The 12763-nt window shown below is 32.9% G+C and overlaps 1 long non-coding RNA gene across 11 annotated transcripts in view; it reads left to right on the top strand.

The window, feature by feature from the left end:
• The window catches only part of LOC130728057 (uncharacterized), a 34712-nt gene extending 23557 nt beyond the window's left edge, over nucleotides 1-11155 (top strand). For 5 of the 11 annotated variants that reach the window (XR_009015555.1, XR_009015557.1, XR_009015554.1 and 2 more), the window contains exon 19: nucleotides 6116-7901. This is a non-coding gene — a long non-coding RNA (uncharacterized LOC130728057). Of the gene's footprint in view, nucleotides 1-6115; nucleotides 7904-10759 lie in introns of those variants that run through there. The other 6 variants (XR_009015560.1, XR_009015562.1, XR_009015561.1 and 3 more) reach the window with 5 other exon arrangements.
• Nucleotides 11156-12763: the final 1608 nt, after the last annotated feature.

Here is a 12763-nt window from a genome sequence, read left to right as displayed (position 1 = left end):
ATGTAATTTTGGACAAGTGAAATTTAACATCTTTACAGAGTTTGAAAGTGGAATAGGAGAAAAGTTGGATTAGATGAGGAGGAAATAGAAGAAGGAGAAGTTGGTTAAGGTGAATGAGTAGAAGGAAGTGAAGCTTGGGAAGGAGGATGAGGGTGTGATGATTCAAGTGAAACTTTAAAAGTTAAAATGCCAGTATATGGATGAGCAGTAAGATAAGAGGAGAATCTCTCCAAGGTGAGTAATTGTGGGAGAAGAAGTGATTTTTTAAGGATGTGAAGTGATGAAAGAATTAAATTTGGACTAAAGAAATTTAACATGTCTAGAGATTTAGCTTGTGGAATTGGAGATGAATTAGACATGTGACAGAAGAAAAAGAGAGAAAAGTTGGTGAATGTGATGGAGAAACAAATGGAAGAGAAACATGAGAAGGAAGAGGAGAGAGTGGTGATTCATGTGAACCATTAAGAAATGAAGGGGGAGTATAAGGATGAACAGTAGATAATAGTTGGAGAAGATGAAGTGATGAAAGATGTAATTTTGGACAAGTGAAATTAAACATCTGTACAGAATTTGAAAGTGGAATAGGAGATAAGTTGGATTAGATGAGGAGGAAATAGAAGAAGGAGAAGTTGGTTAAGGTGAATGAGTAGAAGGAAGTGAAGCTTGGGAAGGAGGATGAGAGTGTGATGATTCAAGTGAAACTTTAAAAGTTAAAATACCAGTATATGGATGAGCAGTAAGATGAGAGGAGAATCTCTCCAAGGTGAGTAATTGTGGGAGAACCTTACGGTTGATAAGGCTCAATATCAGAGACTTGTGGGGAAGCTCATTTATCTATCTCACACTAGGCCTGACATAGCTTATCCTGTTAGTGTTGTCAGTCAATTCATGCATGACCCACAGGAGAGACACTTACAGGCTGTGGATAGAATCTTGCAGTATCTGAAGGCAAGTCCAGGGAGAGGTCTGCTGTTTAAGAAGAGTGAGCAGTTGTCTATGGAGGTTTATACTGATGCAGATTATGCAGGGTCAATTGTTGACAGGAGATCCACTACAGGATATTGTATGTTCTTGGGTGGAAATTTAGTTACATGGAGGAGCAAGAAGCAGAATGTAGTTGCCAGATCAAGCGCAGAGGCAGAGTTTAGAGCCATGGCTCAAGGAGTTTGTGAACTGTTGTGGATGAAGATCATACTGGATGATTTGAAAATAAAGTATGAAGCTCCCATGAGACTCTTCTGTGATAATAAATCTGCCATTAGTATTGCTCATAATCCAGTCCAACACGACAGAACAAAGCACATAGAGATAGACCGGCACTTCATCAAAGAGAAATTGGATAGTGGTCTAATATCTACACAGTATGTCCCCTCAGGACTTCAGTTGGCTGATGTGCTCACCAAAGGACTTCCCTTGGAGCGGTTTCGAGAGCTTACTTGCAAGCTGGGAATGATAGATATTCATTCACCAGCTTGAGGGGGGGTGTTGTAAATAAGGAATTAATATAAGAATTATTATTAGAAGATTATATTCAGTATTAGGAGATTTATTCTCTGATTAGGAGATTGTGTACATAATTAGTTATTTCCTTATTTAGGATTAGTCTTCTTCTATATAATGTAATTACCCTTTGTATTCTGATTAAGAAGTAATAATACAATTTCTCCTACTTTCAAGTATTATCGCTTAGCTTTTAGAATCTCTGATTTGGAAGAGCTTTAAGTATGTCAGCTTCTTGTTCATGACTTGGAACATGGGAGGCAACAAGAGCCTTAGCCAAGACCTTTTCTCGAACTTCAGTAATATCCATCTCAATGTTCGTGGTTCTGGATTGAAGCATTGGATTGTGACACAAAGCAATAGTGCTTTGATTGTCACAGATGGTTATTGTAATAGGCACAAAAAATTTCAATTAAGTAATTAAGGACCATCTCCAAGGAATTGCAGCAGCAGTGAGATTTACTATCTCTAGAGAATTAGAAAGTGGAATAAGATATTGATTAGACGTGGAGGAAGAAGAAGGAGAAAGAGTTGGCGAAGGTGAATTAGGGTATGTAAGTGAAACATAGGAAGAAGTATGAGATGGTGAGGATTCACGTGAAACATTAAGAATTGAAGGAATAATATATTGATGAGCAGAAGGAGGGGAAGAAGAATAACTTCAGGGTGAATAATAGTTGGATAAGAAGAAGAGATTTTTGAAGGAGGTGAAGTGGAGAAAGAAGAAAATTTGGACTCATGAAATAAAACATTTCCAGAGAATTAGAAAGTGGAAAAAGAGATGGTTAAGATGGTTATGAAGAATAAGAAAGAGAAGATGGTGAAGGTGAATGATGAGAAGGAAGTGAAAACATAGGAAAAATTTGGAACTGGTGAGGATTCAAGTTAACCATTAAGAATTGAAGGAGCAGTATAAAGATGAGCAGTTCGAGGAGAAAAGGAATCTCTCCAATGTGAGTAATAATTGGTTAAGAAGACGTGATTTTTGATGGAGGTGAAGTGGTGAAACAAGGAGATTTGGGCTCATGCAATTGAACATCTATAGAGAATTTGAAAGTGGAATTAGAGATAGATTAGATGGTTATGAAGATGAAGAAAGAGAAGATGGTGAAGGTGAATGATGAGAAGGAAGTGAAACATGGGAAAAATTTGGTGCTGGTGAGGATTCAAGTCAACCATTAAGAATTGAAGGAGCAGTATAAAGATGAGCAGTTCGAGGAGAAAAGGAAACACTCAAATGTGAGTAATAATTGGTTAAGACGTGATTTTTGATGGAGGTGAAGTGGTGAAATAATGAGATTTGGGCTCATGTAATTGAACATCTATAGAGAATTTGAAAGTGGAATAAGAGATGGATTAGATGGGGAAAAAGAAGATGAAAAATAAGTTGGTGCAGGTGAATGAAGAGAAGGAAGTGAAACAGGGGAAGAACTTGGAATCGTGAGGATTAAAGTGAACCATGATGAATTGAAGGGGGATTAAAAAGAAGAGCTGTAGGAGGAGTAGAGGAATACCTTAAGGTGAATAATAAATGCATAAGAAGTTATTTTGGAATGAGTGGCAGTGGAGAAATAAGTAATTTTCAGAATTTGTTGGGACTCGAAAGAAAATTTGACGTAGATATCTTCAATTGATCGAGTATGGTGGAATGTATCTTACCTTTCTGATCTGGGAACTTGCAACTATAATGGTTTTAATGTGTACAATTGTAACAGTTTTCACTTTGGTCTCCAGACCAGTGTACTTGATCCGGCAGATGTTGGAGCCTTGGAATCTGCATTGGAGCAGAACAAAGTGATTGTTGGAGGGTGTAGTTGGTTTCCTTCTATGTATTTCTCTGATATATTTTGAAATCAAATAGTGGTGAAAGAATGAAATTTGGAATGATGAAATTTAACATGTCTAGAGATATAGAAAGTGGAATAGGAGATGAATTAGACGAGTGACAGAAGAAAAAGAAAGAGAAGTTGGTGAAAGTGATGGAGAAAAAGGAAGAGAAACATGGGAAGGAAGAGGATTGAGTGGTGATTCAAGTGAACCATTAAGAAATGAAGGGGCAGTATAAGTATGACCAGTTGGAGGAAGGAGGAATCACTTCAAGCCCAAGGTGAGTAATGTTTGAAGAAGAAGAAGAAGAAGAAGAAGAAGAAGAAGTGATTTTTGAATGAGGTGCAGTGGTGAAAGAAAGAAATTTGGGCACTTGAAATTTACATCTCTAGAGAATTAGAAAGTGGATTAGGAGATGTATTAGATGAATGAAAGAAGAAAAAGTAGGAGAATTGGTGAATGCGTATGAGGAGAAGTAAGAGAAACATGGGATGGATGAGGAGAGATTGAAGATTCCAGTGAACCATTACGAATTGTAGGAGCAGTATAACGATAAGCAGTAGTAGGAGAGGAGTAATCACTCCAAGGAGAGTATAAGTTGGCAAAGAAGAGTGATTTCGGACTCCTGAAATTTAACTTGTGTACACAATTAGAAAGAGCAATATACTAAAGGAGCAGTATTGGTTGTGTGCTATGGCTTTCTGTTCATTCTGTTTTTAACTTGGGAAAAAGAAGAAGGAGAAGTTGGTGAAGGTGAATGAGGAGAAAGAAGTGAAACATGGGAAGGAGGAAGAGAGAGTGAAGATTTAGATGAACCATTAAGAATTGAAGGAGCAGTAAAAAGATGAGAAGTAAGAGGAGAGGAGGAATCACTCCAAGCTGAGTAATTGTTGGAGAAAAAGAAGTTATTTTTGAAGGCGGTAAAGAGGTAAGAGAATGAAATTTCAACTCATGAAATTTAATATATCTAGAGAATTAGAAAGTGGAATAAGAGATGGATTAGTTTTGTGGAAGAAAGAAAAGGAGAAGTTGGTGAAAGTGAATGAGGAGAAAGAACATAAACATATGAATGAAGAGAAGAGAGTGAAAATTCATGTGAACCATTAAGAATAGAAGGAGCAGTTTAAGGATGAGCACTAGGAGAGAAGGAATCACTCCAAGGAGCAGTTGATGAGCAGTATAACGATGAGCAGTTGATGGAGTGGATGAATCACTCCAAGGAGAGTATAAGATGGCAAAGAAGAGTGATTTTTGAATGTGGTGAATTGATGAAAGAAGGAATTTCGGACTCATGAATTTAACATATGTAGAGACTTAGATTGTGAAATAAGGGATGGAATAGACAGGGAAAAAGAATTAAAATAAGGAGAAGATAGTGAAGGTTAATGAGGAGAAACATTGGAAAGAGGATGAGAGGACCAGTATAAGGATGAGCAGTAGGAGAAGAGGAGGAATCACTCGAAGTTTAGTAATTGTGGGACAAGAAGAAGTGATTTTTTAAGAATGTGAAGTGGTGAAAGTAGGAAATTTGAACTCATGAATTTTAACATCCTTAGAGAATTATAAAGTGGAATATGAGATGGATTAGAGGGTGAGGATTCAGGTGAACCATTAAGATTTGGAGGAGAGAGGATGAGCAGTAACACTAGATTTTTGCATTTACTTGTAAGGACTACTTTTGTTTTTGCATTGGTTTGCGTAAACTACTTTTTTGCATTTTTTCCCCCTGAAACAACTTCTTTTCTTTTGTTTGCTTAAACTACAGTTTGCTTGCATCATTTTTTTTTATATTTGGTTGCATAAAAATACTTTCTTGTATTAAAACACTTGTTACATTGGCTTACATAATTTTCCCCCCCATTTTCTTGGGTTGTTTTTTCGCAATTTTGTCCGCATAAAAATTAATCTTTTGTTGCCACTTGTTTATCTACAAACTACTCAATTTTTTTTTTGGACCAATTTTTTGTTTGCATAATCATATTTTTATATTTGTTTATAGAACAACACTTATTTTCATTTGTTTCCTTTACTTATCTTCATATCTATTTTCTCACGTTTGTATTTCAAACATTTGCTTAGATAGGGCTGCAGCATACAATATTGTGCATGTGAAGTACTATGGTGAGGTTTGTAACATCTGAAAATGACTTCATTTTATGTCTCCTCTGTTTTCTATGCTCGTAAATTTAGATAAATATTGTTAGCTGTTTGTTCTCTATTATTGTTTAATTATCTGTTATTGAGCAGATTTTGTTATTCCAAAGGGGTGCTTTGTGGTTCCATTTCTCTTAGTAGTTCATTTAGATGTATGTATAGTGGAGATGGCTGAAACCTGAAATATGATGTTAGTCCACATACCAATTTGCTACGTTGAAAGTGGTTATTGACATATTCTTCACTCAATCCCCTCTTATGACTCCGCGCAAAGTTCAGTACATTTCTGATCTTCATATTCTCGAATTAATCTTTGGTTTTTATTGAGGTAAACCTAGCTTTCTTTGATGTATTTTTCTTTGCGTTCCTCTGTTTCTTTGTCTCTCTTCTTGCTCTTGTTTATTGAAATACCAATCACGTTAAGTGGATTTCGTGGTTGTTGTGGGTGCGTGGTTGAAATAGGACACTTGGTTCTTGTGGACTAATGTTGTATGATACTGCATGTGCATCCAAAGAATAAGGGTGTTTGCGTTTTGTGCCGCTTTTGGCATCATTCATCAATCTGTATCTGAAGGCATTAATGAAATTGACACCTCTTGTTGACTCCTTTCGGAAAACCCTCTAATTATTAAAGAACCGTGGCAATGAGGCTCAGACCTCTCACGACTCGATGTGGTTTGGAGCTGAAAGGACCAATAAGCTGTTGATTCTCATGAGGGAAACTGGTGCCGGTCATAGAGCTTCTGCTGAGGACATCTGTGATGCTTTCCAAATTAAATTTGGTGATGAATGCAGGGTACATTCTAACTCATCCTCTTTTTTTTGTTGCTTAGTTCAACACCTGTTCTTTCAATTGTTGATTCTAGACCTGTTGTTGTTTTTCTTCCATTGAACAAATTAAGTTAGAAAACAGTTTTTTTTTTTGAAAAATGTTTTTGTTTCCCTTCTTTCAAATTTTGTTTTCTGAGGGAGTTTTCTTGGTGTGCGGTATGTTTTTTCTGTGCTTCGTATGTTTCTGTCACATCTGGGGATCTTGTGTTTTTTCTGTGCTTCGTATGTTTCTGTCACATCTGGGGATCTTGTTCACGGGCTCTGTGGCCATGTTTCATTTTCTTCTTGATGTTATTTGCACAGCTTTCTCTCTCTGGAAAAGGAAGATTATGAAAAAGATAACTTTGTACACAACTTGGCCTTTAATTTTCCTTTTGTTTTTGCATATTCATGTAAGCCAAATTTGAGTTGCTGGTGATGATTGGCAGCAGTTCTTGCGACAGAGAATAAGAGACTACATAGCTGGATGTTATGAAATTGACATCTCTTCTAGGATTTTTTTTCATTACCTTCTCTTGTTTTTTCTGAAATTTCATGTTGGTGATGAAGTTCATGCCACCCTCTGAGTTTGTTTCATTCTTGTTTGGACGTTGCTTGATGGAACCAAGCTTGATAGACGATCCTCTAAACTTCTTTCTTCTCTCCATTTGGTAAGCTCTTCACTTCTTCTACTCATTTCCTAGTTTGGGGCAATTCCTCAAATGGCTTGTCATTCTCTCCAAGGAGTGAGAAACTACGGTAAAAAAAAGTTCATGTATACTCTCGTTTGTTTGCTTTTTCTTTCTTCGTTCATTTCTCTTTTTTCTTTTCATATTTTACATTTATATTAGGATTTCCCATTGTATTTTTTTTTTCTTTTGTAATTTGTAGTTCTCTTCATTTGTAATTTTTTCTCTTGTTGAGGACTTTGGACTTTTCTTTTTGGGATCCTTTGGTTGATCCTTATCTTGTTGTTTGTGTGGGTGAGTAGAGACTTTGGACGGTGGACTCTATTGGAAATAGATCATTTGGAGTGATCCTCTAAGGTTGTGTTTTTTTTTATTGCTTTAGTACTTGCTTCTTTCGCCTAGTTACCTTCATCATGGTCGATGCTTTTGGGACTTATTCCTCTCATGTGTTTTCTTTTAAGTCACATGCGGAGCTAAACTTGCAAAATCAAGTCAAAAAATGTTAATCATGAGAAGAAAAGGTAAACGAGTGCCAAAAGACGATAAATGGAGAGAGAAGTCATATATAGTAAGCATAAGAGTGAGTTTAGGTTCCCAGTTTTTTTGAGTTTCATGTGGATTTTGATGAAAATAATGAGAGTAAACAAGAAAGAAAAGGAGTGAGAAGAGGTGAAAGAAAAGAAAATGATGAGAGAAAAAGTATTAGAGGCCTTGCATATGACATCTATTACCTAGTGCCTCTTTACATATTAGTTCTTCATGTGTTCCTTATAGTTCTATAAGACTAATGGACCATGTTTTGAGAAATTTTATTCAAATATATATTATGGTTTATTCTAAGTGTCATAAGCTTTATATTGTGTTTAATGCTTGTTCTTTCTACTTGGATCTTGTAGTCCTTTTAGACTATTAGTGCGCTTTATAAGGATACAACTTAGAAGTATACTAGATATAATTCACGTGCGTTGCACGGGTTTACTTACAATATTCTTATATAATATATATAACATGTTGTACGGGTTTATTTACAACATTTTTAACATTTTATAAAATGATTATCGCTCAATTAATACATAAATATTAAAATATCTTTATTGTAAAATAAAATATAATAATTGTGTTTAGAACCAAGAAAATTAAAATTCAGATTATCAAAAATAGTTAAAATCTTTGCTATTGGATCATGTATTTTACTTCTTAATGTATATCATGAATTTTTTTACGTTAATTAAATAAAAAAATAAAAAATTATGACTAATATATTTCTCATTTTTTTAAAGTAAAAAAATATTTTTAAATCATTATATTAACTCATATTAAACTTCCTGCCACAAACAAATATTTTTTAACTCTTTTTTTGTGCTTACATGTATCCTCCTAATTCAGAGGAATCATCTTTTATAGGCAATCATGCTCGGGTCGAGAATTTTCTCATATTGGTGGAGTTAACTCTTTCAGTGAAGTTTTTTCATCCACAAAACTCGAACATGAGACATTACTTAAGAGAAATCAAACATTCACACATATTTTTTAAAATCAATGTTTTATTAAGATATTTATTTATATAAATTTTCTAATTTTTTATCATTATATAGCTAAAATTGTTCACATGTGCATTATGCGTACTTTTATCAATGTAATTTTTTGGTCGATAAACATCAGTGTAATTTTTTTTATTAGTGTTTGTTTCATTCTTTTTTGTTTCACACTTTTTTAAAGAACTAAAGTGTTATGTTCTGTTCTACCTTATACAACAAATACGAAAATTAGTTGGTAGTTGATTAACTTATTGCATTGTAAATTTTGTTCATCTGTTTTTATTTTAATGTATATAATACAAAATGAATTTTTTTAATTCTTGATGTATTTCTAAAAAACTTTCAAGTGAGTTTTACATTTAGTAGGTAGTTGAATAGCTAATGACTTGAACAAATTTATTCATTTTTAATATTTTAATTTAATGTATTTCATATGAAGGTTTAAAGTGACTTTTACAATTTAGTAGATAGTTGAATAGATTATGATTTAAGAAATTTTATTTAGTTTTTTATTTTATTATTAAAGGTATTAATACAAAAGAAATGTTTTACTATTTAATGCATTTAATGTAAAGGAGTGCAAAAAATTCAAGTCTCCTTTACATATATACTAGAAATAATACACGTGCGTTGCACGAGTTTATTTACACTATTTTTTTAATATAGAATAAAAGTTATTATAGAGTAATTAAATTACCAAATTAGAAATAGTTTTTATTATAAATATAATAGAAAGCCGTGTTGAGACATCAAAAATAATTATTTTGGTGTATTAAATTACTCGTACTCAATTTCTCTTTGTATACAAAATTAATATCACTCAAAATTAGTAATTTATATTTAATAATTAGCATTGGATTAATTTTAAAAGCTTTGGTTGTAACTTGTTCTATTGATTTGGGTTCTATGTTTTTTGGTTTATTATTGTAGTTTCAATTGCAGAGGGGTTGATTTATCATATATCTGGTTGTAAACATTGATACTTAGTTAGAGGGAATATTGTCCCCAAATGTTATTCAATTTTTTTCATAACAACTAATCCTTAAAAACCAATTTAATAATTTATTTATTTAATAATTAATTTGAAAACTCCATAAGTGAATTTGAAATATTTTAAATCAAGTAATAAGGTTTTAATAACATATTTTTTTAATACATTTTTATCAACTATGAAATAATTTTAACTTTATAATCAGTTTTAAATTTAATATCGTAAAATATTATTTACTAAATTTAAATTTATTCAACTTTTGTTATAATTATTTTTCTCTATTATGTTTCCTCATGTTATTTAACTTCTATAAAATATATTAGAAACCATATTTAAAGAATCTTTGTAAAATAGTACATACATTCGATATAGTAATAATAAATACCTTGTACAAACATTTTATTTTAATTTTCAACTATTTTTTCGACATTACTTATTAATAAACATTTTTTTTAAGTAAAAAATAGTAATAATAATTTTTTGGTTATTGTTTAAAAATTTCTCAACTTATGATTAATAACTAAAATTAATTTTAATTTTATTTTCAATTTATAATTATTATGAAAAATTAGTAAATAATATAAACAAATTATTATTAACAATCTATTATTGTCATCAATGTAAAGGTAGTCAATTTCAATTATTATTATTTTTTAAAAATTCACCTCAAGTTGTAATGAATAATTAAAATTTAAATAATTTTAAAATTTAATTTTAAATAAAAGAAATTGAACAGTTTTAAATTTTAATATTTACTTTTAAATATGAGAAATTGAAAAGTTTACTCATTAATAATTAAAATAATGAATAATAAAGTGGATGTAGTTTTTAGTTTAGTTTTCAATTTTTTAATTTAATGTATTTAATAAAAAAGAAATTTATTATTTCTTTATGCGTTTAATGCTACTTTTTCAAGTGTACTTTACATATGTATATAGATATAGAAGATATAGATGGTGCAAGGATTTTGGCTATTCACTAATGGCCAGTACTCATGCATAAATGAAAGAGTATGACTTTTCATCTTTTTCTTTGAATGTATTATGTATCCATTCTACCCTTTAACACATGTTAATGTCACTTCTAAGATTCATCCATCAAAGTAGATATTGAGAAAGATCTTAGAGTTTAGTTCTCTCATAAAGCTTTACATTTTACTACTTAACTTTATTCCTTTCCGGTTTCTTTTTGTTTTACTCTTTTCACTCCTTTTGATATAATACGTACAACTTTTTCTATGTTTCTTGTAGGTTAAGAGGAGATGGGCCTCTCCTACCATTGCTTTGTGAGAATCATGATATTTAACTTTTCCTACTACTTATATTCTCCCTCCTAATGTAAGATAAGATTCGAGGACGAATCATCTTGAGGATGGGGAAGTGACACAAACATGACCCTACTTAATGGTATATTTAGTGCTTGTATTTCTTGCCCATGTAGGATAGGTTGTTGAGCATGTGCTTTAGGTCCAATTATGTAGTAGTCATTGAGTCATATTGGGCCAAGTGTGTAGGCCCATGTTTTAGGCGTCGTCCTCTCTTCTTTACGTCGAAGGGTTTGTTTCTTTTTAGTTTTGCATTCTTTGACCATTTGTTCAGAATTCGCATTGGTGTGAGTTATTATTTTAGAGTTCTCTTTGAGAAGTGTCAAGCGGTTGCACATGCATGCCCTTAATTTATATAATCTATCTTATCCAATATCAAGTGTCAATCGGTTGGGAATTCTTTTCCCAATTATTAGTCAGATACCATTATATTAGTCTCATGTTTAATTCAACAAGTTGGCCCGACTCAACCCGATGTGGTGAGTTTTTTCAACTAGATGAGTCATATCATTTTTATTTAAATTTTGAGAAAAAAGTTGATGCATTGATAGTGTAAAGTTTTTTTACACCGTCAACCAAACATATGATAATGATGTGTCACATCAATTAATGAAATTAATTAGAAAAAACACATTTTCTCACATTCTTGAAATCCGATTGGTTGACTGTGTATAAAAACTTTGCACCGTCAATGCAGAAATTAACCAGTAAAAAAATTTAAATAAAATTTTTTTTATTTTTTTTTAATGAAATAACACCAAATTGAGTTGGAATTTTTATTATTGAAACATGATTTTTTACCATGGTTATCTGAATCGGACTGGGCCGGGAACAGGCCATGCAAGTGGTCAGATTCACCTCTAAAATAGGATGTTCTAAAAATGATCATAACACGTATTAACCGATCAAGAACCGGTAGAACTTGCCAAAACCGGCCGACTCACGGTTTGAATCGATTCTCCTTCGGTCCCTAAAGGAGACAATGTTGTACCTTCGGCGACCAAGTATTTGGTTCTTGAGGAGCGGATTATAAGATGTGTTTCTCTTCCCATAAACCTATGCTAGTACATATGTTTTGAATTTTCCCAGCAATGCGATACCGGTTTTGTCTTCGGGAGATGATGACGGTGGATAATCTCCTTTGGATGATGATGATGGTTTTTCTTGTTTGGCTCGTTTTGAGAATTCTCTAGTTGATTGCGCATGGTTAGAGGTGCAGGTGCTTCTTATCAGTATCTTATTGATTGTGAAGTAAAGTTCTTTGTACGGGTTGATTCTTTTGTTGTGTTGGATGAAATGTATTGGACTACCTATGAGGGATTGGTTATCTATGTCGTGATGAAGGATATTTAGGTGAGGATGGATGCTCTGGGTCGCACAGATTATGATTTCATGGTGGGTGATGACCTTCCATCTCTCATGGATGACGTTCACGGTGGTGGCTCTCCTAGGTTGAGTTTGTGTTCATCAGATGCAGAACCGAGTGGTGGTTTGTTGTTGTTTCAGGTCTTGATCTAGTTCCTGGCCATGTCGGATTTGATGTTGCTGCTCTGATGACTCGAGGGTTGTGCTTGACCAGCATCAAATGAGTTTACAACTATACGGCTATACCACATAATATAACTACTCAACTCAATAATGATATGTTCACACCTCATTTTTTATACACTCTATTTCCACCTATTTTTATTTCTCTCTCTCTCTTCTTATTAATTATCACATCTCATACTTTTTCTCTCTTACTTTTTCTTTTCTTTATATCTCTCTCATCCTTCCACTTCTTTCCACCCCAAAGAAAGGTGTGAAAGCAACATTATTCCTACTCAAATATCTACCAAGAAGGTTCTCTACCTTAGGACATAAAGTCAGCTGGTATTATCACTTACCTGAACTATGAATCAGTTTTCTAAACAACTGGCCTAGTTCATAG

This window comes from Lotus japonicus, chromosome 1 (genome assembly GCF_012489685.1).
Source record: "Lotus japonicus ecotype B-129 chromosome 1, LjGifu_v1.2".
Lineage (NCBI taxonomy): Eukaryota > Viridiplantae > Streptophyta > Magnoliopsida > Fabales > Fabaceae > Lotus > Lotus japonicus.
Note: the sequence above shows the minus strand (reverse complement) of the source record. Positions and strands in the feature narration are given on the sequence as shown.